The sequence below is a fragment of the Anomaloglossus baeobatrachus genome, chromosome 9 (genome assembly GCF_048569485.1).
Source record: "Anomaloglossus baeobatrachus isolate aAnoBae1 chromosome 9, aAnoBae1.hap1, whole genome shotgun sequence".
Taxonomy (NCBI): Eukaryota; Metazoa; Chordata; class Amphibia; order Anura; family Aromobatidae; genus Anomaloglossus; species Anomaloglossus baeobatrachus.
The window spans coordinates 162892473-162918523 of record NC_134361.1 but is presented as its reverse complement, the minus strand read 5'-3'; the positions used below and the strand labels follow the sequence as shown (position 1 = coordinate 162918523).

General features: G+C 46.8%; 10 non-coding genes and 1 pseudogene across 10 annotated transcripts; all 11 read right to left on the bottom strand.

The window, feature by feature from the left end:
* Positions 1-495: 495 nt before the first annotated feature.
* LOC142253285 (U2 spliceosomal RNA) lies at positions 496-689 on the bottom strand. Its single transcript, XR_012726590.1, has one exon. It is a non-coding gene; the product is annotated as a U2 spliceosomal RNA (small nuclear RNA).
* A 2220-nt stretch (positions 690-2909) lies between these two features.
* Positions 2910-3100, bottom strand: LOC142252489 (U2 spliceosomal RNA). Its single transcript, XR_012725864.1, has one exon. It is a non-coding gene; the product is annotated as a U2 spliceosomal RNA (small nuclear RNA).
* Positions 3101-4481: 1381 nt separating this feature from the next.
* LOC142253332 (U2 spliceosomal RNA) lies at positions 4482-4666 on the bottom strand. Its single transcript, XR_012726632.1, has one exon. It is a non-coding gene; the product is annotated as a U2 spliceosomal RNA (small nuclear RNA).
* Positions 4667-6650: 1984 nt separating this feature from the next.
* Positions 6651-6841, bottom strand: LOC142252488 (U2 spliceosomal RNA). Its single transcript, XR_012725863.1, has one exon. It is a non-coding gene; the product is annotated as a U2 spliceosomal RNA (small nuclear RNA).
* A 1383-nt stretch (positions 6842-8224) lies between these two features.
* On the bottom strand, positions 8225-8415 carry LOC142252487 (U2 spliceosomal RNA). The gene has a single exon (XR_012725862.1). It is a non-coding gene; the product is annotated as a U2 spliceosomal RNA (small nuclear RNA).
* Positions 8416-9795: 1380 nt separating this feature from the next.
* Positions 9796-9991, bottom strand: LOC142253197 (U2 spliceosomal RNA). The gene has a single exon (XR_012726510.1). It is a non-coding gene; the product is annotated as a U2 spliceosomal RNA (small nuclear RNA).
* Positions 9992-12170: 2179 nt separating this feature from the next.
* Positions 12171-12365, bottom strand: LOC142253100 (U2 spliceosomal RNA). Its single transcript, XR_012726420.1, has one exon. It is a non-coding gene; the product is annotated as a U2 spliceosomal RNA (small nuclear RNA).
* A 2179-nt stretch (positions 12366-14544) lies between these two features.
* On the bottom strand, positions 14545-14735 carry LOC142252486 (U2 spliceosomal RNA). Its single transcript, XR_012725861.1, has one exon. It is a non-coding gene; the product is annotated as a U2 spliceosomal RNA (small nuclear RNA).
* Positions 14736-16111: 1376 nt separating this feature from the next.
* Positions 16112-16312, bottom strand: LOC142253372 (U2 spliceosomal RNA; annotated as a pseudogene).
* Positions 16313-22833: 6521 nt separating this feature from the next.
* On the bottom strand, positions 22834-23017 carry LOC142253379 (U2 spliceosomal RNA). The gene has a single exon (XR_012726673.1). It is a non-coding gene; the product is annotated as a U2 spliceosomal RNA (small nuclear RNA).
* A 1598-nt stretch (positions 23018-24615) lies between these two features.
* LOC142253103 (U2 spliceosomal RNA) lies at positions 24616-24808 on the bottom strand. The gene has a single exon (XR_012726423.1). It is a non-coding gene; the product is annotated as a U2 spliceosomal RNA (small nuclear RNA).
* Positions 24809-26051: the final 1243 nt, after the last annotated feature.

The window sequence follows — 26051 nt, the reverse complement described above, 5'->3', positions numbered from 1 at the left end:
ACCTCTCTTTTAGAATGTCCAAGAGCAAGCAAACTCTTCCTCCAGGTGAGGGAGCCAACAGCCCACTCAAGACATCATCATTGCTCAAAGAAAACCCCAAAAACCAATGCATGATAGGAATAAACAGGTAACTTTCTTTGGAGTGGAAGCGGAGAGATCGCACCAGATGCCAATTCTAGATCTTATCACACCTGTGGTCACTGCAGCAGCAGGTGAATCCACTTTGTCCAAAAGGGATCTATTCCATTCAATTGCAAATGATCTAGATAAGACAGAGAACAAGATACTGCAGCACGGGACATAGTCGAGTTGGTCAGGTTGAGTGGTGATGAGTTTGCTATTTGGATGAATAAAGAAAGTAAAAAGTGTGAAAGATAAAAAACAAAAGGAGGAAGTATTGAGGTGCATATGAAGACGTATGCTTTCTTCCAATTCATTAAATCGGGCTAATATGAATCAGGTGAATTGAGTTCTGCTTTTGGAAACTGGGTTAAGAAGGGGTGCACCGGTCCTGGAGGTACTGCAATACCAGGTCAATGCGTGGAGTGGACAGAGCAAGCTCTTTTTCCATCTCCCTGTTCTAAAAATCCATTTAATATATGGTCCCCAGATAGGGGACGTATCAGATATTAAACTGATAAGAACAGATTGATTTAATGAAGCTTTCCAAAGCACCGCAAAAAATGCATGACCGAAGTCACACCAAAAACAGTGCAAAGGCTAGGATTCGTGTGGACCCCTCCGTGAGGAGAGGGTCCCCAAAAATCAACCCCGTCCCTCCGAGCCAGAAGGCCACAGCAAGGGTCAGGGATCTTCGGTGCTCCCCCAAGCCGAAGCCTGGTTGAGCCTTGTCGTTGCTCCCAGCGTCCACCCAGGCATCTTACCCAAGTGGAGTAGAGAGCTACTAGTTGTTGGTTTCGCAGCCGAAACTGCCCGGACCGTCAACCGGTGTTGGTTTCTCAGCCCAAGGCTAACCGGACCTCCAACCGGGTGTTGGTTTCTCAGCCGAAGCTGACCCGGACCTCCAACCGGGTGTTGGTTTCTCAGCCGAAGCTGACCCAGACCTCCAACCGGGTGTTGGTTTCTCAGCCGAAGCTGACCCGGACCTCCAACCGGGTGTTGGTTTCTCAGCCCAAAGCTGAACGGACCTCCGACCATGATTATAAAAATTTCCCTTCCTAGCCAGAAGGCCGGGATAGAGCAATATGCTCAGAAAGTATGAAAGGGCAAGGTACGGTGTGCTACAGAGCCCAAGGCTCGCCGGGGTCCCAAGCCAGCAAGCTCAGACTCACTCCAGGGTCGTCAGTCCTGGGGCACGTTGTACCATAGCCCCCCATCCTTACTCAGTCTAATAGCCTCGATCCTGGTAGGGCCATGTTTTCCTCTAGATGAATATACTATCCACCCAGAGTACTAGCAAGCGCAACCTTCCAGTGTGCATTGTATCATTGTACTAAGGTGGCCTGGAGCTTAAACCACCTCTTCGAACAACACTACACTTGATCTTAGCCAAAAGGCCGAGAAGCGATAACCAGAATTGGTTTGGGCCTCGAGTGGCACCCTGGCCTATGCCGGACACATCTTAGGGAGAGAGAGCGAGAGGGAGACAAACCCACGCCTACACAAGACATTTTGTCACCCAAGCCAACCCTTGAAAAGGCTGCTTTGCAGAGCAAAAACAAGAAGAATGGTGCGTTTTGCAGCCGCCGCCCACTGCAATGAATCTGAATAACTCCTCCTTTTGGGCGCAAGCAACTCCCCTCCCCCTTGCAGTCTTTTCAATTCATGATACAAAAAGACGGACAGGACAGGTTGCCTGACTTTCCGTCACTGCCACCCTTTGCCATCCTTACCCGTAGAAAGCCCTTTCATCATCCCCAAACCCTAATCTTTTCCCTTCCCTTCCCAGCCCCAAACCCTGCCCTCTGTACCCATCTCACCACCCGCATCCCTTCTCCTATCATCCCCCTACCACCCGAGAAAAAAAAAAAAAAAAAGCTTGCCCCCTCCTTCCACTAGCCCACCTCCCACCCAAAGAGAAACTTCTGCTGCGCAGCTAGCTTTCTAGGCAGCAGCGCTATTGTGATGTCAGCGGGGGGCATTGTGACAAGCCGCCAGTGTTCCGTCTCTTCATGTTGTGCACTGTTCAAACGGAAAATACATCAACAGGCAGACTACAGAAAAGCTTACTAACAAAGGTTAGAGGGGGGCTTTCTCAGAGGGCTTTTTACAGTTTGTCTATTCCCAATTAGCCGTTTAAGTGTACTTAATGAAAGTAGTAATTCTTTCATAGGCCGCCCATTCTTAGTATTTGACGTTCCTTATATTGCGGTATCAGGCTGCGCAGCAGGTTGCAAAACATTCATCACCCATGACTGTCCCCAATTGGGTTCAGAAGCTAAATGTCTATCATGACCTCTCTTTTAGAATGTCCAAGAGCAAGCAAACTCTTCCTCCAGGTGAGGGAGCCAACAGCCCACTCAAGACATCATCATTGCTCAAAGAAAACCCCAAAAACCAATGCATGATAGGAATAAACAGGTAACTTTCTTTGGAGTGGAAGCGGAGAGATCGCACCAGATGCCAATTCTAGATCTTATCACACCTGTGGTCACTGCAGCAGCAGGTGAATCCACTTTGTCCAAAAGGGATCTATTCCATTCAATTGCAAATGATCTAGATAAGACAGAGAACAAGATACTGCAGCACGGGACATAGTCGAGTTGGTCAGGTTGAGTGGTGATGAGTTTGCTATTTGGATGAATAAAGAAAGTAAAAAGTGTGAAAGATAAAAAACAAAAGGAGGAAGTATTGAGGTGCATATGAAGACGTATGCTTTCTTCCAATTCATTAAATCGGGCTAATATGAATCAGGTGAATTGAGTTCTGCTTTTGGAAACTGGGTTAAGAAGGGGTGCACCGGTCCTGGAGGTACTGCAATACCAGGTCAATGCGTGGAGTGGACAGAGCAAGCTCTTTTTCCATCTCCCTGTTCTAAAAATCCATTTAATATATGGTCCCCAGATAGGGGACGTATCAGATATTAAACTGATAAGAACAGATACTACACTTGATCTTAGCCAAAAGGCCGAGAAGCGATAACCAGAATTGGTTTGGGCCTCGAGTGGCACCCTGGCCTATGCCGGACACATCTTAGGGAGAGAGAGCGAGAGGGAGACAAACCCACGCCTACACAAGACATTTTGTCACCCAAGCCAACCCTTGAAAAGGCTGCTTTGCAGAGCAAAAACAAGAAGAATGGTGCGTTTTGCAGCCGCCGCCCACTGCAATGAATCTGAATAACTCCTCCTTTTGGGCGCAAGCAACTCCCCTCCCCCTTGCAGTCTTTTCAATTCATGATACAAAAAGACGGACAGGACAGGTTGCCTGACTTTCCGTCACTGCCACCCTTTGCCATCCTTACCCGTAGAAAGCCCTTTCATCATCCCCAAACCCTAATCTTTTCCCTTCCCTTCCCAGCCCCAAACCCTGCCCTCTGTACCCATCTCACCACCCGCATCCCTTCTCCTATCATCCCCCTACCACCCGAGAAAAAAAAAAAAAAAAAAGCTTGCCCCCTCCTTCCACTAGCCCACCTCCCACCCAAAGAGAAACTTCTGCTGCGCAGCTAGCTTTCTAGGCAGCAGCGCTATTGTGATGTCAGCGGGGGGCATTGTGACAAGCCGCCAGTGTTCCGTCTCTTCATGTTGTGCACTGTTCAAACGGAAAATACATCAACAGGCAGACTACAGAAAAGCTTACTAACAAAGGTTAGAGGGGGGCTTTCTCAGAGGGCTTTTTACAGTTTGTCTATTCCCAATTAGCCGTTTAAGTGTACTTAATGAAAGTAGTAATTCTTTCATAGGCCGCCCATTCTTAGTATTTGACGTTCCTTATATTGCGGTATCAGGCTGCGCAACAGGTTGCAAAACATTCATCACCCATGACTGTCCCCAATTGGGTTCAGAAGCTAAATGTCTATCATGACCTCTCTTTTAGAATGTCCAAGAGCAAGCAAACTCTTCCTCCAGGTGAGGGAGCCAACAGCCCACTCAAGACATCATCATTGCTCAAAGAAAACCCCAAAAACCAATGCATGATAGGAATAAACAGGTAACTTTCTTTGGAGTGGAAGCGGAGAGATCGCACCAGATGCCAATTCTAGATCTTATCACACCTGTGGTCACTGCAGCAGCAGGTGAATCCACTTTGTCCAAAAGGGATCTATTCCATTCAATTGCAAATGATCTAGATAAGACAGAGAACAAGATACTGCAGCACGGGACATAGTCGAGTTGGTCAGGTTGAGTGGTGATGAGTTTGCTATTTGGATGAATAAAGAAAGTAAAAAGTGTGAAAGATAAAAAACAAAAGGAGGAAGTATTGAGGTGCATATGAAGACGTATGCTTTCTTCCAATTCATTAAATCGGGCTAATATGAATCAGGTGAATTGAGTTCTGCTTTTGGAAACTGGGTTAAGAAGGGGTGCACCGGTCCTGGAGGTACTGCAATACCAGGTCAATGCGTGGAGTGGACAGAGCAAGCTCTTTTTCCATCTCCCTGTTCTAAAAATCCATTTAATATATGGTCCCCAGATAGGGGACGTATCAGATATTAAACTGATAAGAACAGATGAGATTTCATCCGCAAATTTCAGAAAACGGTCATCGGCCACCACACAAAAGCGCAGTGCCGCAGGTGATCGCCTCCCGAGCCCAGGAACCACCAGCCATAAGAGGACGTAAGCACCAAAAGGCGCAACAATCCCCGAGGCCGGCGGTTGTGCAAGCCCGGGCCCCTCCCAGCCAAGACCAAGGAAAACCCAATGAAGGGACTACACTTGATCTTAGCCAAAAGGCCGAGAAGCGATAACCAGAATTGGTTTGGGCCTCGAGTGGCACCCTGGCCTATGCCGGACACATCTTAGGGAGAGAGAGCGAGAGGGAGACAAACCCACGCCTACACAAGACATTTTGTCACCCAAGCCAACCCTTGAAAAGGCTGCTTTGCAGAGCAAAAACAAGAAGAATGGTGCGTTTTGCAGCCGCCGCCCACTGCAATGAATCTGAATAACTCCTCCTTTTGGGCGCAAGCAACTCCCCTCCCCCTTGCAGTCTTTTCAATTCATGATACAAAAAGACGGACAGGACAGGTTGCCTGACTTTCCGTCACTGCCACCCTTTGCCATCCTTACCCGTAGAAAGCCCTTTCATCATCCCCAAACCCTAATCTTTTCCCTTCCCTTCCCAGCCCCAAACCCTGCCCTCTGTACCCATCTCACCACCCGCATCCCTTCTCCTATCATCCCCCTACCACCCGAGAAAAAAAAAAAAAAAAAAAGCTTGCCCCCTCCTTCCACTAGCCCACCTCCCACCCAAAGAGAAACTTCTGCTGCGCAGCTAGCTTTCTAGGCAGCAGCGCTATTGTGATGTCAGCGGGGGGCATTGTGACAAGCCACCAGTGTTCCGTCTCTTCATGTTGTGCACTGTTCAAACGGAAAATACATCAACAGGCAGACTACAGAAAAGCTTACTAACAAAGGTTAGAGGGGGGCTTTCTCAGAGGGCTTTTTACAGTTTGTCTATTCCCAATTAGCCGTTTAAGTGTACTTAATGATAGGATCGCTACTTCCAATAGGTGGCGCTGTGCTAGAGTTTGTCTCCTTTACTGGAGAGACAATTTGAATAATTCCCAGAGGGGCATTGCAGCTATAAGTCCCCTTACCTGGCAGCCAGACTGGCTTGCAAAGTCTCCTTAAGGAGAATAGTGTTCCCCCGTGGTCCCCACATAGCTTTCTCATGAGCCAGATCAGACACCCCCATACTTTGCACTGACGAGGGGCAAGCACCCCGAAACACCGTGTCTGCAAATTGGGATTCTGATCTGGCTTATATATCCTGAGTCATATTGCAAAGGATTGTAGAAAATCCACTTGTGACTTTTAGGATCGCTACTTCCAATAGGTGGCGCTGTGCTAGAGTTTGTCTCCTTTACTGGAGAGACAACTTAATGAAAGTAGTAATTCTTTCATAGGCCGCCCATTCTTAGTATTTGACGTTCCTTATATTGCGGTATCAGGCTGCGCAGCAGGTTGCAAAACATTCATCACCCATGACTGTCCCCAATTGGGTTCAGAAGCTAAATGTCTATCATGACCTCTCTTTTAGAATGTCCAAGAGCAAGCAAACTCTTCCTCCAGGTGAGGGAGCCAACAGCCCACTCAAGACATCATCATTGCTCAAAGAAAACCCCAAAAACCAATGCATGATAGGAATAAACAGGTAACTTTCTTTGGAGTGGAAGCGGAGAGATCGCACCAGATGCCAATTCTAGATCTTATCACACCTGTGGTCACTGCAGCAGCAGGTGAATCCACTTTGTCCAAAAGGGATCTATTCCATTCAATTGCAAATGATCTAGATAAGACAGAGAACAAGATACTGCAGCACGGGACATAGTCGAGTTGGTCAGGTTGAGTGGTGATGAGTTTGCTATTTGGATGAATAAAGAAAGTAAAAAGTGTGAAAGATAAAAAACAAAAGGAGGAAGTATTGAGGTGCATATGAAGACGTATGCTTTCTTCCAATTCATTAAATCGGGCTAATATGAATCAGGTGAATTGAGTTCTGCTTTTGGAAACTGGGTTAAGAAGGGGTGCACCGGTCCTGGAGGTACTGCAATACCAGGTCAATGCGTGGAGTGGACAGAGCAAGCTCTTTTTCCATCTCCCTGTTCTAAAAATCCATTTAATATATGGTCCCCAGATAGGGGACGTATCAGATATTAAACTGATAAGAACAGATACTACACTTGATCTTAGCCAAAAGGCCGAGAAGCGATAACCAGAATTGGTTTGGGCCTCGAGTGGCACCCTGGCCTATGCCGGACACATCTTAGGGAAAGAGAGCGAGAGGGAGACAAACCCACGCCTACACAAGACATTTTGTCACCCAAGCCAACCCTTGAAAAGGCTGCTTTGCAGAGCAAAAACAAGAAGAATGGTGCGTTTTGCAGCCGCCGCCCACTGCAATGAATCTGAATAACTCCTCCTTTTGGGCGCAAGCAACTCCCCTCCCCCTTGCAGTCTTTTCAATTCATGATACAAAAAGACGGACAGGACAGGTTGCCTGACTTTCCGTCACTGCCACCCTTTGCCATCCTTACCCGTAGAAAGCCCTTTCATCATCCCCAAACCCTAATCTTTTCCCTTCCCTTCCCAGCCCCAAACCCTGCCCTCTGTACCCATCTCACCACCCGCATCCCTTCTCCTATCATCCCCCTACCACCCGAGAAAAAAAAAAAAAAAAAAAAGCTTGCCCCCTCCTTCCACTAGCCCACCTCCCACCCAAAGAGAAACTTCTGCTGCACAGCTAGCTTTCTAGGCAGCAGCGCTATTGTGATGTCAGCGGGGGGCATTGTGACAAGCCGCCAGTGTTCCGTCTCTTCATGTTGTGCACTGTTCAAACGGAAAATACATCAACAGGCAGACTACAGAAAAGCTTACTAACAAAGGTTAGAGGGGGGCTTTCTCAGAGGGCTTTTTACAGTTTGTCTATTCCCAATTAGCCGTTTAAGTGTACTTAATGAAAGTAGTAATTCTTTCATAGGCCGCCCATTCTTAGTATTTGACGTTCCTTATATTGCGGTATCAGGCTGCGCAGCAGGTTGCAAAACATTCATCACCCATGACTGTCCCCAATTGGGTTCAGAAGCTAAATGTCTATCATGACCTCTCTTTTAGAATGTCCAAGAGCAAGCAAACTCTTCCTCCAGGTGAGGGAGCCAACAGCCCACTCAAGACATCATCATTGCTCAAAGAAAACCCCAAAAACCAATGCATGATAGGAATAAACAGGTAACTTTCTTTGGAGTGGAAGCGGAGAGATCGCACCAGATGCCAATTCTAGATCTTATCACACCTGTGGTCACTGCAGCAGCAGGTGAATCCACTTTGTCCAAAAGGGATCTATTCCATTCAATTGCAAATGATCTAGATAAGACAGAGAACAAGATACTGCAGCACGGGACATAGTCGAGTTGGTCAGGTTGAGTGGTGATGAGTTTGCTATTTGGATGAATAAAGAAAGTAAAAAGTGTGAAAGATAAAAAACAAAAGGAGGAAGTATTGATGTGCATATGAAGACGTATGCTTTCTTCCAATTCATTAAATCGGGCTAATATGAATCAGGTGAATTGAGTTCTGCTTTTGGAAACTGGGTTAAGAAGGGGTGCACCGGTCCTGGAGGTACTGCAATACCAGGTCAATGCGTGGAGTGGACAGAGCAAGCTCTTTTTCCATCTCCCTGTTCTAAAAATCCATTTAATATATGGTCCCCAGATAGGGGACGTATCAGATATTAAACTGATAAGAACAGATACTACACTTGATCTTAGCCAAAAGGCCGAGAAGCGATAACCAGAATTGGTTTGGGCCTCGAGTGGCACCCTGGCCTATGCCGGACACATCTTAGGGAGAGAGAGCGAGAGGGAGACAAACCCACGCCTACACAAGACATTTTGTCACCCAAGCCAACCCTTGAAAAGGCTGCTTTGCAGAGCAAAAACAAGAAGAATGGTGCGTTTTGCAGCCGCCGCCCACTGCAATGAATCTGAATAACTCCTCCTTTTGGGCGCAAGCAACTCCCCTCCCCCTTGCAGTCTTTTCAATTCATGATACAAAAAGACGGACAGGACAGGTTGCCTGACTTTCCGTCACTGCCACCCTTTGCCATCCTTACCCGTAGAAAGCCCTTTCATCATCCCCAAACCCTAATCTTTTCCCTTCCCTTCCCAGCCCCAAACCCTGCCCTCTGTACCCATCTCACCACCCGCATCCCTTCTCCTATCATCCCCCTACCACCCGAGAAAAAAAAAAAAAAAAAGCTTGCCCCCTCCTTCCACTAGCCCACCTCCCACCCAAAGAGAAACTTCTGCTGCGCAGCTAGCTTTCTAGGCAGCAGCGCTATTGTGATGTCAGCGGGGGGCATTGTGACAAGCCGCCAGTGTTCCGTCTCTTCATGTTGTGCACTGTTCAAACGGAAAATACATCAACAGGCAGACTACAGAAAAGCTTACTAACAAAGGTTAGAGGGGGGCTTTCTCAGAGGGCTTTTTACAGTTTGTCTATTCCCAATTAGCCGTTTAAGTGTACTTAATGAAAGTAGTAATTCTTTCATAGGCCGCCCATTCTTAGTATTTGACGTTCCTTATATTGCGGTATCAGGCTGCGCAGCAGGTTGCAAAACATTCATCACCCATGACTGTCCCCAATTGGGTTCAGAAGCTAAATGTCTATCATGACCTCTCTTTTAGAATGTCCAAGAGCAAGCAAACTCTTCCTCCAGGTGAGGGAGCCAACAGCCCACTCAAGACATCATCATTGCTCAAAGAAAACCCCAAAAACCAATGCATGATAGGAATAAACAGGTAACTTTCTTTGGAGTGGAAGCGGAGAGATCGCACTAGATGCCAATTCTAGATCTTATCACACCTGTGGTCACTGCAGCAGCAGGTGAATCCACTTTGTCCAAAAGGGATCTATTCCATTCAATTGCAAATGATCTAGATAAGACAGAGAACAAGATACTGCAGCACGGGACATAGTCGAGTTGGTCAGGTTGAGTGGTGATGAGTTTGCTATTTGGATGAATAAAGAAAGTAAAAAGTGTGAAAGATAAAAAACAAAAGGAGGAAGTATTGAGGTGCATATGAAGACGTATGCTTTCTTCCAATTCATTAAATCGGGCTAATATGAATCAGGTGAATTGAGTTCTGCTTTTGGAAACTGGGTTAAGAAGGGGTGCACCGGTCCTGGAGGTACTGCAATACCAGGTCAATGCGTGGAGTGGACAGAGCAAGCTCTTTTTCCATCTCCCTGTTCTAAAAATCCATTTAATATATGGTCCCCAGATAGGGGACGTATCAGATATTAAACTGATAAGAACAGATTTTGATTTAATGAAGCTTTCCAAAGCACCACAAAAAATGCATGACCGAAGTCACACCAAAAACAGTGCAAAGGCTAGGATTCGTGTGGACCCCACCGTGAGGAGAGGGTCCCCAAAAATCAACCCCGTCCCTCCGAGCCAGAAGGCCACAGCAAGGGTCAGGGATCTTCGGTGCTCCCCCAAGCCGAAGCCTGGTTGAGCCTTGTCGTTGCTCCCAGCGTCCACCCAGGCATCTTACCCAAGTGGAGTAGAGAGCTACTAGTTGTTGGTTTCGCAGCCGAAACTGCCCGGACCGTCAACCGGTGTTGGTTTCTCAGCCCAAGGCTAACCGGACCTCCAACCGGGTGTTGGTTTCTCAGCCGAAGCTGACCCAGACCTCCAACCGGGTGTTGGTTTCTCAGCCGAAGCTGACCCAGACCTCCAACCGGGTGTTAGTTTCTCAGCCCAAAGCTGACCAGACCTCCGACCGGGATTATAAAAATTTCCCTTCCTAGCCAGAAGGCCGGGATAGGGTAATATGCTCAAAAAGTATGAAAAGGCAAGGTACGGTGTGCTACAGAGCCCAAGGCTTGCCGGGGTCCCAAGCCAGCAAGCTCAGACTCACTCCAGGGTCGTCAGTTCTGGGGCACGTTGTACCATAGCCCCCCACCCTTACTCAGTCTAATAGCCTCGATCCTGGTAGGGCCATGTATTCCTCTAGATGAATATACTATCCACCCAGAGTACTAGCAAGCGCAACCTTCCAGTGTGCATTGTATCATTGTACTAAGGTGGCCTGGAGCTTAAACCACCTCTTCGAACAACACTACACTTGATCTTAGCCAAAAGGCCGAGAAGCGATAACCAGAATTGGTTTGGGCCTCGAGTGGCACCCTGGCCTATGCCGGACACATCTTAGGGAGAGAGAGCGAGAGGGAGACAAACCCACGCCTACACAAGACATTTTGTCACCCAAGCCAACCCTTGAAAAGGCTGCTTTGCAGAGCAAAAACAAGAAGAATGGTGCGTTTTGCAGCCGCCGCCCACTGCAATGAATCTGAATAACTCCTCCTTTTGGGCGCAAGCAACTCCCCTCCCCCTTGCAGTCTTTTCAATTCATGATACAAAAAGACGGACAGGACAGGTTGCCTGACTTTCCGTCACTGCCACCCTTTGCCATCCTTACCCGTAGAAAGCCCTTTCATCATCCCCAAACCCTAATCTTTTCCCTTCCCTTCCCAGCCCCAAACCCTGCCCTCTGTACCCATCTCACCACCCGCATCCCTTCTCCTATCATCCCCCTACCACCCGAGAAAAAAAAAAAAAAAAAAGCTTGCCCCCTCCTTCCACTAGCCCACCTCCCACCCAAAGAGAAACTTCTGCTGCGCAGCTAGCTTTCTAGGCAGCAGCGCTATTGTGATGTCAGCGGGGGGCATTGTGACAAGCCGCCAGTGTTCCGTCTCTTCATGTTGTGCACTGTTCAAACGGAAAATACATCAACAGGCAGACTACAGAAAAGCTTACTAACAAAGGTTAGAGGGGGGCTTTCTCAGAGGGCTTTTTACAGTTTGTCTATTCCCAATTAGCCGTTTAAGTGTACTTAATGAAAGTAGTAATTCTTTCATAGGCCGCCCATTCTTAGTATTTGACGTTCCTTATATTGCGGTATCAGGCTGCGCAGCAGGTTGCAAAACATTCATCACCCATGACTGTCCCCAATTGGGTTCAGAAGCTAAATGTCTATCATGACCTCTCTTTTAGAATGTCCAAGAGCAAGCAAACTCTTCCTCCAGGTGAGGGAGCCAACAGCCCACTCAAGACATCATCATTGCTCAAAGAAAACCCCAAAAACCAATGCATGATAGGAATAAACAGGTAACTTTCTTTGGAGTGGAAGCGGAGAGATCGCACCAGATGCCAATTCTAGATCTTATCACACCTGTGGTCACTGCAGCAGCAGGTGAATCCACTTTGTCCAAAAGGGATCTATTCCATTCAATTGCAAATGATCTAGATAAGACAGAGAACAAGATACTGCAGCACGGGACATAGTCGAGTTGGTCAGGTTGAGTGGTGATGAGTTTGCTATTTGGATGAATAAAGAAAGTAAAAAGTGTGAAAGATAAAAAACAAAAGGAGGAAGTATTGAGGTGCATATGAAGACGTATGCTTTCTTCCAATTCATTAAATCGGGCTAATATGAATCAGGTGAATTGAGTTCTGCTTTTGGAAACTGGGTTAAGAAGGGGTGCACCGGTCCTGGAGGTACTGCAATACCAGGTCAATGCGTGGAGTGGACAGAGCAAGCTCTTTTTCCATCTCCCTGTTCTAAAAATCCATTTAATATATGGTCCCCAGATAGGGGACGTATCAGATATTAAACTGATAAGAACAGATTTTGATTTAATGAAGCTTTCCAAAGCACCACAAAAATGCATGACCGAAGTCACACCAAAAACAGTGCAAAGGCTAGGATTCGTGTGGACCCCACCGTGAGGAGAGGGTCCCCAAAAATCAACCCCGTCCCTCCGAGCCAGAAGGCCACAGCAAGGGTCAGGGATCCTCGGTGCTCCCCCAAGCCGAAGCCTGGTTGAGCCTTGTCGTTGCTCCCAGCGTCCACCCAGGCATCTTACCCAAGTGGAGTAGAGAGCTACTAGTTGTTGGTTTCGCAGCCGAAACTGCCCGGACCGTCAACCGGTGTTGGTTTCTCAGCCCAAGGCTAACCGGACCTCCAACCGGGTGTTGGTTTCTAAGCCGAAGCTGACCCAGACCTCCAACCGGGTGTTGGTTTCTCAGCCGAAGCTGACCCAGACCTCCAACCGGGTGTTAGTTTCTCAGCCCAAAGCTGACCAGACCTCCGACCGGGATTATAAAAATTTCCCTTCCTAGCCAGAAGGCCGGGATAGGGTAATATGCTCAAAAAGTATGAAAAGGCAAGGTACGGTGTGCTACAGAGCCCAAGGCTTGCCGGGGTCCCAAGCCAGCAAGCTCAGACTCACTCCAGGGTCGTCAGACCTGGGGCACGTTGTACCATAGCCCCCCACCCTTACTCAGTCTAATAGCCTCGATCCTGGTAGGGCCATGTTTTCCTCTAGATAAATATACTATCCACCCAGAGTACTAGCAAGCGCAACCTTCCAGTGTGCATTGTATCATTGTACTAAGGTGGCCTGGAGCTTAAACCACCTCTTCGAACAACACTACACTTGATCTTAGCCAAAAGGCCGAGAAGCGATAACCAGAATTGGTTTGGGCCTCGAGTGGCACCCTGGCCTATGCCGGACACATCTTAGGGAGAGAGAGCGAGAGGGAGACAAACCCACGCCTACACAAGACATTTTGTCACCCAAGCCAACCCTTGAAAAGGCTGCTTTGCAGAGCAAAAACAAGAAGAATGGTGCGCTTTGCAGCCGCCGCCCACTGCAATGAATCTGAATAACTCCTCCTTTTGGGCGCAAGCAACTCCCCTCCCCCTTGCAGTCTTTTCAATTCATGATACAAAAAGACGGACAGGACAGGTTGCCTGACTTTCCGTCACTGCCACCCTTTGCCATCCTTACCCGTAGAAAGCCCTTTCATCATCCCCAAACCCTAATCTTTTCCCTACCCTTCCCAGCCCCAAACCCTGCCCTCTGTACCCATCTCACCACCCGCATCCCTTCTCCTATCATCCCCCTACCACCCGAGAAAAAAAAAAAAAAAAAAGCTTGCCCCCTCCTTCCACTAGCCCACCTCCCACCCAAAGAGAAACTTCTGCTGCGCAGCTAGCTTTCTAGGCAGCAGCGCTATTGTGATGTCAGCGGGGGGCATTGTGACAAGCCGCCAGTGTTCCGTCTCTTCATGTTGTGCACTGTTCAAACGGAAAATACATCAACAGGCAGACTACAGAAAAGCTTACTAACAAAGGTTAGAGGGGGGCTTTCTCAGAGGGCTTTTTACAGTTTGTCTATTCCCAATTAGCCGTTTAAGTGTACTTAATGAAAGTAGTAATTCTTTCATAGGCCGCCCATTCTTAGTATTTGACGTTCCTTATATTGCGGTATCAGGCTGCGCAGCAGGTTGCAAAACATTCATCACCCATGACTGTCCCCAATTGGGTTCAGAAGCTAAATGTCTATCATGACCTCTCTTTTAGAATGTCCAAGAGCAAGCAAACTCTTCCTCCAGGTGAGGGAGCCAACAGCCCACTCAAGACATCATCATTGCTCAAAGAAAACCCCAAAAACCAATGCATGATAGGAATAAACAGGTAACTTTCTTTGGAGTGGAAGCGGAGAGATCGCACCAGATGCCAATTCTAGATCTTATCACACCTGTGGTCACTGCAGCAGCAGGTGAATCCACTTTGTCCAAAAGGGATCTATTCCATTCAATTGCAAATGATCTAGATAAGACAGAGAACAAGATACTGCAGCAAGGGACATAGTCGAGTTGGTCAGGTTGAGTGGTGATGAGTTTGCTATTTGGATGAATAAAGAAAGTAAAAAGTGTGAAAGATAAAAAACAAAAGGAGGAAGTATTGAGGTGCATATGAAGACGTATGCTTTCTTCCAATTCATTAAATCGGGCTAATATGAATCAGGTGAATTGAGTTCTGCTTTTGGAAACTGGGTTAAGAAGGGGTGCACCGGTCCTGGAGGTACTGCAATACCAGGTCAATGCGTGGAGTGGACAGAGCAAGCTCTTTTTCCATCTCCCTGTTCTAAAAATCCATTTAATATATGGTCCCCAGATAGGGGACGTATCAGATATTAAACTGATAAGAACAGATACTACACTTGATCTTAGCCAAAAGGCCGAGAAGCGATAACCAGAATTGGTTTGGGCCTCGAGTGGCACCCTGGCCTATGCCGGACACATCTTAGGGAGAGAGAGCGAGAGGGAGACAAACCCACGCCTACACAAGACATTTTGTCACCCAAGCCAACCCTTGAAAAGGCTGCTTTGCAGAGCAAAAACAAGAAGAATGGTGCGTTTTGCAGCCGCCGCCCACTGCAATGAATCTGAATAACTCCTCCTTTTGGGCGCAAGCAACTCCCCTCCCCCTTGCAGTCTTTTCAATTCATGATACAAAAAGACGGACAGGACAGGTTGCCTGACTTTCCGTCACTGCCACCCTTTGCCATCCTTACCCGTAGAAAGCCCTTTCATCATCCCCAAACCCTAATCTTTTCCCTTCCCAGCCCCAAACCCTGCCCTCTGTACCCATCTCACCACCCGCATCCCTTCTCCTATCATCCCCCTACCACCCGAGAAAAAAAAAAAAAAAAAAGCTTGCCCCCTCCTTCCACTAGCCCACCTCCCACCCAAAGAGAAACTTCTGCTGCGCAGCTAGCTTTCTAGGCAGCAGCGCTATTGTGATGTCAGCGGGGGGCATTGTGACAAGCCGCCAGTGTTCCGTCTCTTCATGTTGTGCACTGTTCAAACGGAAAATACATCAACAGGCAGACTACAGAAAAGCTTACTAACAAAGGTTAGAGGGGGGCTTTCTCAGAGGGCTTTTTACAGTTTGTCTATTCCCAATTAGCCGTTTAAGTGTACTTAATGAAAGTAGTAATTCTTTCATAGGCCGCCCATTCTTAGTATTTGACGTTCCTTATATTGCGGTATCAGGCTGCGCAGCAGGTTGCAAAACATTCATCACCCATGACTGTCCCCAATTGGGTTCAGAAGCTAAATGTCTATCATGACCTCTCTTTTAGAATGTCCAAGAGCAAGCAAACTCTTCCTCCAGGTGAGGGAGCCAACAGCCCACTCAAGACATCATCATTGCTCAAAGAAAACCCCAAAAACCAATGCATGATAGGAATAAACAGGTAACTTTCTTTGGAGTGGAAGCGGAGAGATCGCACCAGATGCCAATTCTAGATCTTATCACACCTGTGGTCACTGCAGCAGCAGGTGAATCCACTTTGTCCAAAAGGGATCTATTCCATTCAATTGCAAATGATCTAGATAAGACAGAGAACAAGATACTGCAGCACGGGACATAGTCGAGTTGGTCAGGTTGAGTGGTGATGAGTTTGCTATTTGGATGAATAAAGAAAGTAAAAAGTGTGAAAGATAAAAAACAAAAGGAGGAAGTATTGAGGTGCATATGAAGACGTATGCTTTCTTCCAATTCATTAAATCGGGCTAATATGAATCAGGTGAATTGAGTTCTGCTTTTGGAAACTGGGTTAAGAAGGGGTGCACCGGTCCTGGAGGTACTGCAATACCAGGTCAATGCGTGGAGTGGACAGAGCAAGCTCTTTTTCCATCTCCCTGTTCTAAAAATCCATTTAATATATGGTCCCCAGATAGGGGACGTATCAGATATTAAACTGATAAGAACAGATTTTTTTTTTTTTTTTTAAAACCATTCAGGTTAGTTAAAAACAACAATATCAAGTTTACAACTTTGCTGTTTATCCAAATTCATCACAATGGTTATATTCTTTTTTTTAATTTTCCAAAAAGTATTGCAGTACATATCCAAAGAAAGTATCACAAAAAAAAAAGAAAATACTGAAAAACAGAGAATTTACCTCTTATTGATACTTCACCAAATAATGCCACTTTAAAACCTTCCATATGCCTTCAGCGTCCAATCCACCACCACCTCTACTCTTATCCCATTGGTAAATAACATAAAGTCTGGAAAGAATTAATCTTACACAGTCGTTAATAGGAACCACCTTCCTTTTAAAAAGTCCCAAATTTCTGACATCCCATAAGCTTTCCATCACACAAGCCATGATAAGCCACAAAATCCTCTCTTTGACACTCCCACATGCGCCAATGCCAAACATAGCCACCCTCCAATTAATATGGTTCACACCAGCCAGCCCCTTACACAGGCCTCCTACACATTTCCACACACTATAGGCGTAATCACAGTCCCACATGACATGTCTCACGGTTTCACGGGCACCACATCCCTCCCGTGGACACACATCCGTTCTAATCAGGTCCCTTCTCTTCTGCACATCTCTCACAGGCAATATATCATGCAATGCCAACCACACAACATCCCTCTGCTTATTAGACATACCCGGTGTACTCAGTTTCTTCCATGCATCTGACACATCATTCCCTCTCAAATCATTAATATTACATTCTACCTCATTCGCTCTCAGCCTTTTCATCACTCTCTTCGCTGCTCTGAACTCACTCATAGGTACAGCCAGCAAATCATTGTTTCTAATAAACCTCTCAATTATGTCGTACCAGCCTGGACACTTGAACGACACAGGCACACGCGAATCCCTTTTTACCCAACACAAGCCATACAGCATCCAGCCCGCCATATACCTCACCATGTAGGCCCCTTTATTGTTCTTTCCCATTAGGATTACTACCGTCTTAATATAATGAAGACTAAGAAAGATTTCAATATTTGGAAAGTTTAAACCCCCATAATGACAGGCCTTGTATAAATGCTCTCTTTTTAATTTTTCCATTTTGCTCCCCCAAAAAAAGGTAAAAATCAGTTTCTCTACTCTTTTTATCTTTTTATATGGGGATGGGAAGACCCCAGAGATATAAAGGAGAATCGGCAGCACCACGGCCTTAATAATCAAAACTTTACCATTCAATGTCAGATCACGCATTCTCCAGAAATTCAGTTTCCTCTCAATCCGCAATCCACATTCTTCCCATCTCTCCATACCTCTCAGATCATCATTAAACAACACACCCAGCACTTTGATTGGACCATCCACACTTGTCACTCCGTCCATCTGAACACTACTATCACCAAAACACTTAAAACAACATTTATTCCAGTTGACTTTAAAAGCAGACGCGCCACAGAAGAAATCCAACAACAGCTTTACTCTAGTCATAGACGCAATACTCTCACTCACTATCACTACATCATCCATATAGCCAAGCACCTTCACATTCTTACCGCCACTACCAGGTATTAACATCCCTCTTATCAGTTTCTCACGCCTGATCATACATAACAAAGGCTCAATCACACTGACAAATAAAACAGGGGACATTGGACACCCCTGACGGACACCTGACTTGATCTGTACTTTCCCACTCAAACATCCATTCACTAAGAATTCACTTGTCACACCACCATACAGACATCTCACACCATCCAAGAACTTCTTAGGAAAACCCATACTATTCAAGACCTCAAACATAAAAACATGCGACACCCTATCAAACGCTTTCTCAAAGTCAAGAGCCAACAACATGCACTTCTGCTTTCTAGTCTTACAGTCACCAATAACATCCCTCAACAACAACAAGTTATCACTGATGCTCCTTCCAGGCACAGCACACACTTGATCATCCTTTACAACCTTCCCAAGCACTTCACGCATACGATTAGCTAATAGTTTACTGAAAACCTTATAATCAGAATTCAGAAGCGTAATAGGCCTCCAATTCCCCAATTTACTCTTTTCCCCCTTCTTATGGATAAGTACCACTACCCCTTCTTTCATAGAGTCACACAGCATACCAGTTTCCCACATATACTTACATATCTCCGTCAGATCCGTGCCCATACACTCCCATGCTTTCACATATAGCTCAATTGGCAAGCCATCCTTTCCAGGAGTTTTATTCTTTTGTGCACTAAACACAACCTTTCTCACTTCATCCAGAACCACCTCATCACACAAATCCTCACACTCATCCTTGCCTAGTCTACACTCCATGCTAGCCAACACTTCAGTCATTAGACCAGAATCAATCCACTTCTCTCCATACAGTCTGCTGTAAAAGGCTTGCACCTCGTCAATCACACTTTCACCAGTCACAGGAACATCATTCTCATCCACAATCACATCCATATCTACTTTCTTCCCATTCATTTTTTTAAAGAAATATCTGGTACATTTCTCATTCTTGTCCAAATGTTCAACTTTCGTCCTATAGATAATTTCCTTACCCTTTTTCTCAATCAGACATTTCAACTCATTTTTTGCCTCCACCAACGAATCACTTACATCAATCCCAGACCTACTACACTTTTGTAGCCAATCAATCCGAGTATTCACATCTTTAAATTTATTACGATACATGGTAGCTTTTTTGTAGCCCCATTTCCTAAAAAAAGTTTTAATCTCCCCTTTAACCCAATCCCACCACTCTAACACACTTGCAAACCTGTTTTTGTAGTACCCCCATCTTCGGTACTCTTCTTTAAACTCTTTCATCACTTTTGCATCCTCTAGCAATCTCACATTTAACTTCCATACAGCACCCCTCTTTACAGGTCCACCATCCCCTCTGAACACACCCTTCAAACATTCGTGGTCCGAAAAAGGAACCGCACACTGTTCAAACCTTACACACTCAATATTTTTAGAAAAAAACATACGGTCAATCCGTGATTCTATACCTCCTCTGTCCGCCTTGTACGTAGGTGGTGGTGGATTGCCCAGTTTTACAACAGCGGCATCTGAGAAAGAAAAATCAGAAATGATATGTAACAGCTTTTTCCCGGTTACATCCATATTACCTTCCGTCGTACAATTAAAATCCCCAACAAAAATAGTAGGCAGTTTTCCTGGCAAAAATAAACCAACTTTCTCTAACAGAGCTAAACGATCTTCTTTTCTCGTAGGACAATATACATTAACAATCCTAACCCGCCACCCTCTATAGTTAATAATTGCAATGATACATCTCCCCACCTCCACTACTGTATAACTATCAAAAGAAAAGTCCTTGTTACCCAACAGAATCCCCACACCATCATTTTTATTTACAGACGAACCAGACCAAATGTGTTGTCCATGAGGCCAATCTTGATCCGTAGGAGCATCAAACAGTCCGCACTCCTGCAAACAAAAGATATCTGCACCTATTTTAGAAACATATTTGAGGATAGTAGCTCTTCTTCCTCTGGATTTAATTTGTCTCACATTCAAGGATAGGACATTACATGTAGTTTTGGGAGCCATGTTCTTACTAGTTTAACCAGGTAACCGTAAGCTGGCCATCTTCGCCTCAACCTTCTCCTTCTGGAGGCTGGCAGGGAGACACAAAGCAGTGAGTGTCTGCAACCTCCCCAAAAAAATCATCAACTCCAGGGGAAAAGCTAATGTCAGGGTAGACCCGATCACTCAAAGGGCTTGCACTTGCAGTACTGACAGTGCTCCACCCCTTGTCTGCAAGCTTTAATTTCTTAGCAGCCATAAACTCCCCCTCCTCCGATGACCTGACTGCAGCTGAAGCAGAAAAATCCCCCTGCCCAGCTGAACTAACATCTTTGCTCACCAGAGACTTTGTTGTACCCCATGACAGCGCAGGGGACTTGCTCAAATCCTCCTCGATTTCCCCCTCGCCACAGGCAGCAGAGTGACAAGGGAGGTCAGCTTCCAGCTCGGAGACCTCCATTCCTTGATCAGGTGGACATGGAGAGACTGCAGGAGCTTTATCCAAATCCTGAGCAGTAGTAACAGGGAGAAGAACAGGGTCATTAGCAGAAACAGCAACAGGGTGACTAGCAGCTGGTGCAGCCTTAACAGGAGCTACAGGGGCCGCTGCGACCACCTGAGCGTATAGCCTGGTCTTAGTGCGGTTCCTGCAGTCCCGATAGGCATGCCCGACTTCTCCACAAGCATTGCAAACAATGGGGTTGCTGCAATCCCTAGCCATGTGCCCCACCTGGTTACATTTCCTACAGGTTGCTTCATAAGGACACTTATCCTGAGTGTGACCAAAAACATTACATTTCCGGCAAAAATAAGGGGCATCTGGGTAGAACAGGTAACCAGAATCTTTCCCAATATGAAAAGTAGAGGGAGGGTGGCGGAAACCCCCAGGGCCCTGAGGGTCCACCCCAAAACGCACAAAATATTTATGCTTGCCTGTCCAGAGTCCCTCCTTGTTGGTAATTTTGTGTGAGTACTGAACATAGCTGCAATGCTTCATCAGGAAGTCTGTGATTTCTGCCACATTAACAAAAGGGTTGTGCATAAACACCACTAAAGGAACATCGCCCTTAGAATAAAGCAGGGTAAAGTCAAGTCCACTCAGCAAAGAGTTAGTAGTATTCATTAACAAGGACCGATAAAGATTCTGGCAAGCGCCAATATGGGAAAGGACAAGCACATACCGTCCACTGCGTCTGAACTCCTGAAGACAAACGATCTCATTCTTCTTCACATCCAGGATGTCATATAGAACTTTGTTCACCAAGTATTCCAGATGGAAATGCTGCAACTTTTCCTCTGCGACATCAATACGGAAACCAAAACGGACCCGGGTATCCCCGGTCCCAGCAAAACGGACGGTGGCGCCCATCTTCAAAACACCTCCTGGATCACCAAGGGTTAACAACCTCGCTCACTACCCCCAATAGCAGCATGTAGCCATTTAAGCTACAAGGCCAAGGGTAGCAATTGAGGACCTCCCGCTAAGACACACGATCCTAGCCAAAAGGCGTCGCCTTCTCGTTTCCTGCTCACTACCCCCAATAGCAGCATGTAGCCATTTAAGCTACAAGGCCAAGGGTAGCAATTGGGAACCTTCTGGCAAGACACTTGATCTTAGCCAAAAGGCCGAGAAGCGATAACCAGAATTGGTTTGGGCCTCGAGTGGCACCCTGGCCTATGCCGGACACATCTTAGGGAGAGAGAGCGAGAGGGAGACAAACCCACGCCTACACAAGACATTTTGTCACCCAAGCCAACCCTTGAAAAGGCTGCTTTGCAGAGCAAAAACAAGAAGAATGGTGCGTTTTGCAGCCGCCGCCCACTGCAATGAATCTGAATAACTCCTCCTTTTGGGCGCAAGCAACTCCCCTCCCCCTTGCAGTCTTTTCAATTCATGATACAAAAAGACGGACAGGACAGGTTGCCTGACTTTCCGTCACTGCCACCCTTTGCCATCCTTACCCGTAGAAAGCCCTTTCATCATCCCCAAACCCTAATCTTTTCCCTTCCCTTCCCAGCCCCAAACCCTGCCCTCTGTACCCATCTCACCACCCGCATCCCTTCTCCTATCAACCCCCTACCACCCGAGAAAAAAAAAAAAAAAAAAGCTTGCCCCCTCCTTCCACTAGCCCACCTCCCACCCAAAGAGAAACTTCTGCTGCGCAGCTAGCTTTCTAGGCAGCAGCGCTATTGTGATGTCAGCGGGGGGCATTGTGACAAGCCGCCAGTGTTCCGTCTCTTCATGTTGTGCACTGTTCAAACGGAAAATACATCAACAGGCAGACTACAGAAAAGCTTACTAACAAAGGTTAGAGGGGGGCTTTCTCAGAGGGCTTTTTACAGTTTGTCTATTCCCAATTAGCCGTTTAAGTGTACTTAATGAAAGTAGTAATTCTTTCATAGGCCGCCCATTCTTAGTATTTGACGTTCCTTATATTGCGGTATCAGGCTGCGCAGCAGGTTGCAAAACATTCATCACCCATGACTGTCCCCAATTGGGTTCAGAAGCTAAATGTCTATCATGACCTCTCTTTTAGAATGTCCAAGAGCAAGCAAACTCTTCCTCCAGGTGAGGGAGCCAACAGCCCACTCAAGACATCATCATTGCTCAAAGAAAACCCCAAAAACCAATGCATGATAGGAATAAACAGGTAACTTTCTTTGGAGTGGAAGCGGAGAGATCGCACCAGATGCCAATTCTAGATCTTATCACACCTGTGGTCACTGCAGCAGCAGGTGAATCCACTTTGTCCAAAAGGGATCTATTCCATTCAATTGCAAATGATCTAGATAAGACAGAGAACAAGATACTGCAGCACGGGACATAGTCGAGTTGGTCAGGTTGAGTGGTGATGAGTTTGCTATTTGGATGAATAAAGAAAGTAAAAAGTGTGAAAGATAAAAAACAAAAGGAGGAAGTATTGAGGTGCATATGAAGACGTATGCTTTCTTCCAATTCATTAAATCGGGCTAATATGAATCAGGTGAATTGAGTTCTGCTTTTGGAAACTGGGTTAAGAAGGGGTGCACCGGTCCTGGAGGTACTGCAATACCAGGTCAATGCGTGGAGTGGACAGAGCAAGCTCTTTTTCCATCTCCCTGTTCTAAAAATCCATTTAATATATGGTCCCCAGATAGGGGACGTATCAGATATTAAACTGATAAGAACAGATGAGATTTCATCCGCAATTTTCAGAATCAAGGTAGCCCCGAAGGCCAGCAGGCCACCACACAAAAGCGCAGTGCCTGGGTGATCGCCTCCCGAGCCCAGGAACCACCAGCCACAAGGGGACGTAAGCACCAAAAGGCGCAACAATCCCCGAGGCCGGCGGTTGTGCAAGCCCGGGCCCCTCCCAGCCAAGACCAAGGCAAACCCAATAAAGGGACTACACTTGATCTTAGCCAAAAGGCCGAGAAGCGATAACCAGAATTGGTTTGGGCCTCGAGTGGCACCCTGGCCTATGCCGGACACATCTTAGGGAGAGAGAGCGAGAGGGAGACAAACCCACGCCTACACAAGACATTTTGTCACCCAAGCCAACCCTTGAAAAGGCTGCTTTGCAGAGCAAAAACAAGAAGAATGGTGCGTTTTGCAGCCGCCGCCCACTGCAATGAATCTGAATAACTCCTCCTTTTGGGCGCAAGCAACTCCCCTCCCCCTTGCAGTCTTTTCAATTCATGATACAAAAAGACGGACAGGACAGGTTGCCTGACTTTCCGTCACTGCCACCCTTTGCCATCCTTACCCGTAGAAAGCCCTTTCATCATCCCCAAACCCTAATCTTTTCCCTTCCCTTCCCAGCCCCAAACCCTGCCCTCTGTACCCATCTCACCACCCGCATCCCTTCTCCTATCATCCCCCTACCACCCGAGAAAAAAAAAAAAAAAAAGCTTGCCCCCTCCTTCCACTAGCCCACCTCCCACCCAAAGAGAAACTTCTGCTGCGCAGCTAGCTTTCTAGGCAGCAGCGCTATTGTGATGTCAGCGGGGGGCATTGTGACAAGCCGCCAGTGTTCCGTCTCTTCATGTTGTGCACTGTTCAAACGGAAAATACATCAACAGGCAGACTACAGAAAAGCTTACTAACAAAGGTTAGAGGGGGCATTCTCAGAGGGCTTTTTACAGTTTGTCTATTCCCAATTAGCCGTTTAAGTGTACTTAATGAAAGTAGTAATTCTTTCATAGGCCGCCCATTCTTAGTATTTGACGTTCCTTATATTGCGGTATCAGGCTGCGCAGCAGGTTGCAAAACATTCATCACCCATGACTGTCCCCAATTGGGTTCAGAAGCTAAATGTCTATCATGACCTCTCTTTTAGAATGTCCAAGAGCAAGCAAACTCTTCCTCCAGGTGAGGGAGCCAACAGCCCACTCAAGACATCATCATTGCTCAAAGAAAACCCCAAAAACCAATGCATGATAGGAATAAACAGGTAACTTTCTTTGGAGTGGAAGCGGAGAGATCGCACCAGATGCCAATTCTAGATCTTATCACACCTGTGGTCACTGCAGCAGCAGGTGAATCCACTTTGTCCAAAAGGGATCTATTCCATTCAATTGCAAATGATCTAGATAAGACAGAGAACAAGATACTGCAGCACGGGACATAGTCGAGTTGGTCAGGTTGAGTGGTGATGAGTTTGCTATTTGGATGAATAAAGAAAGTAAAAAGTGTGAAAGATAAAAAACAAAAGGAGGAAGTATTGAGGTGCATATGAAGACGTATGCTTTCTTCCAATTCATTAAATCGGGCTAATATGAATCAGGTGAATTGAGTTCTGCTTTTGGAAACTGGGTTAAGAAGGGGTGCACCGGTCCTGGAGGTACTGCAATACCAGGTCAATGCGTGGAGTGGACAGAGCAAGCTCTTTTTCCATCTCCCTGTTCTAAAAATCCATTTAATATATGGTCCCCAGATAGGGGACGTATCAGATATTAAACTGATAAGAACAGATTTTTGATTTAATGAAGCTTTCCAAAGCACCGCAAAAAATGCATGACCGAAGTCACACCAAAAACAGTGCAAAGGCTAGGATTCGTGTGGACCCCACCGTGAGGAGAGGGTCCCCAAAAATCAACCCCGTCCCTCCGAGCCAGAAGGCCACAGCAAGGGTCAGGGATCTTCGGTGCTCCCCCAAGCCGAAGCCTGGTTGAGCCTTGTCGTTGCTCCCAGCGTCCACCCAGGCATCTTACCCAAGTGGAGTAGAGAGCTACTAGTTGTTGGTTTCGCAGCCGAAACTGCCCGGACCGTCAACCGGTGTTGGTTTCTCAGCCCAAGGCTAACCGGACCTCCAACCGGGTGTTGGTTTCTCAGCCGAAGCTGACCCAGACCTCCAACCGGGTGTTGGTTTCCCAGCCGAAGCTGACCCGGACCTCCAACCGGGTGTTAGTTTCTCAGCCCAAAGCTGACCAGACCTCCGACCGGGATTATAAAAATTTCCCTTCCTAGCCAAAAGGCCGGGATAGGGTAATATGCTCAAAAAGTATGAAAAGGCAAGGTACGGTATGCTACAGAGCCCAAGGCTTGCCGGGGTCCCAAGCCAGCAAGCTCAGACTCACTCCAGGGTCGTCAGTCCTGGGGCACGTTGTACCATAGCCCCCCACCCTTACTCAGTCTAATAGCCTCGATCCTGGTAGGGCCATTTTTTCCACAAGATGAATATACTATCCACCCAGAGTACTAGCAAGCGCAACCTTCCAGTGTGCATTGTATCATTGTACTAAGGTGGCCTGGAGCTTAAACCACCTCTTCGAACAACACTACACTTGATCTTAGCCAAAAGGCCGAGAAGCGATAACCAGAATTGGTTTGGGCCTCGAGTGGCACCCTGGCCTATGCCGGACACATCTTAGGGAGAGAGAGCGAGAGGGAGACAAACCCACGCCTACACAAGACATTTTGTCACCCAAGCCAACCCTTGAAAAGGCTGCTTTGCAGAGCAAAAACAAGAAGAATGGTGCGTTTTGCAGCCGCCGCCCACTGCAATGAATCTGAATAACTCCTCCTTTTGGGCGCAAGCAACTCCCCTCCCCCTTGCAGTCTTTTCAATTCATGATACAAAAAGACGGACAGGACAGGTTGCCTGACTTTCCGTCACTGCCACCCTTTGCCATCCTTACCCGTAGAAAGCCCTTTCATCATCCCCAAACCCTAATCTTTTCCCTTCCCTTCCCAGCCCCAAACCCTGCCCTCTGTACCCATCTCACCACCCGCATCCCTTCTCCTATCATCCCCCT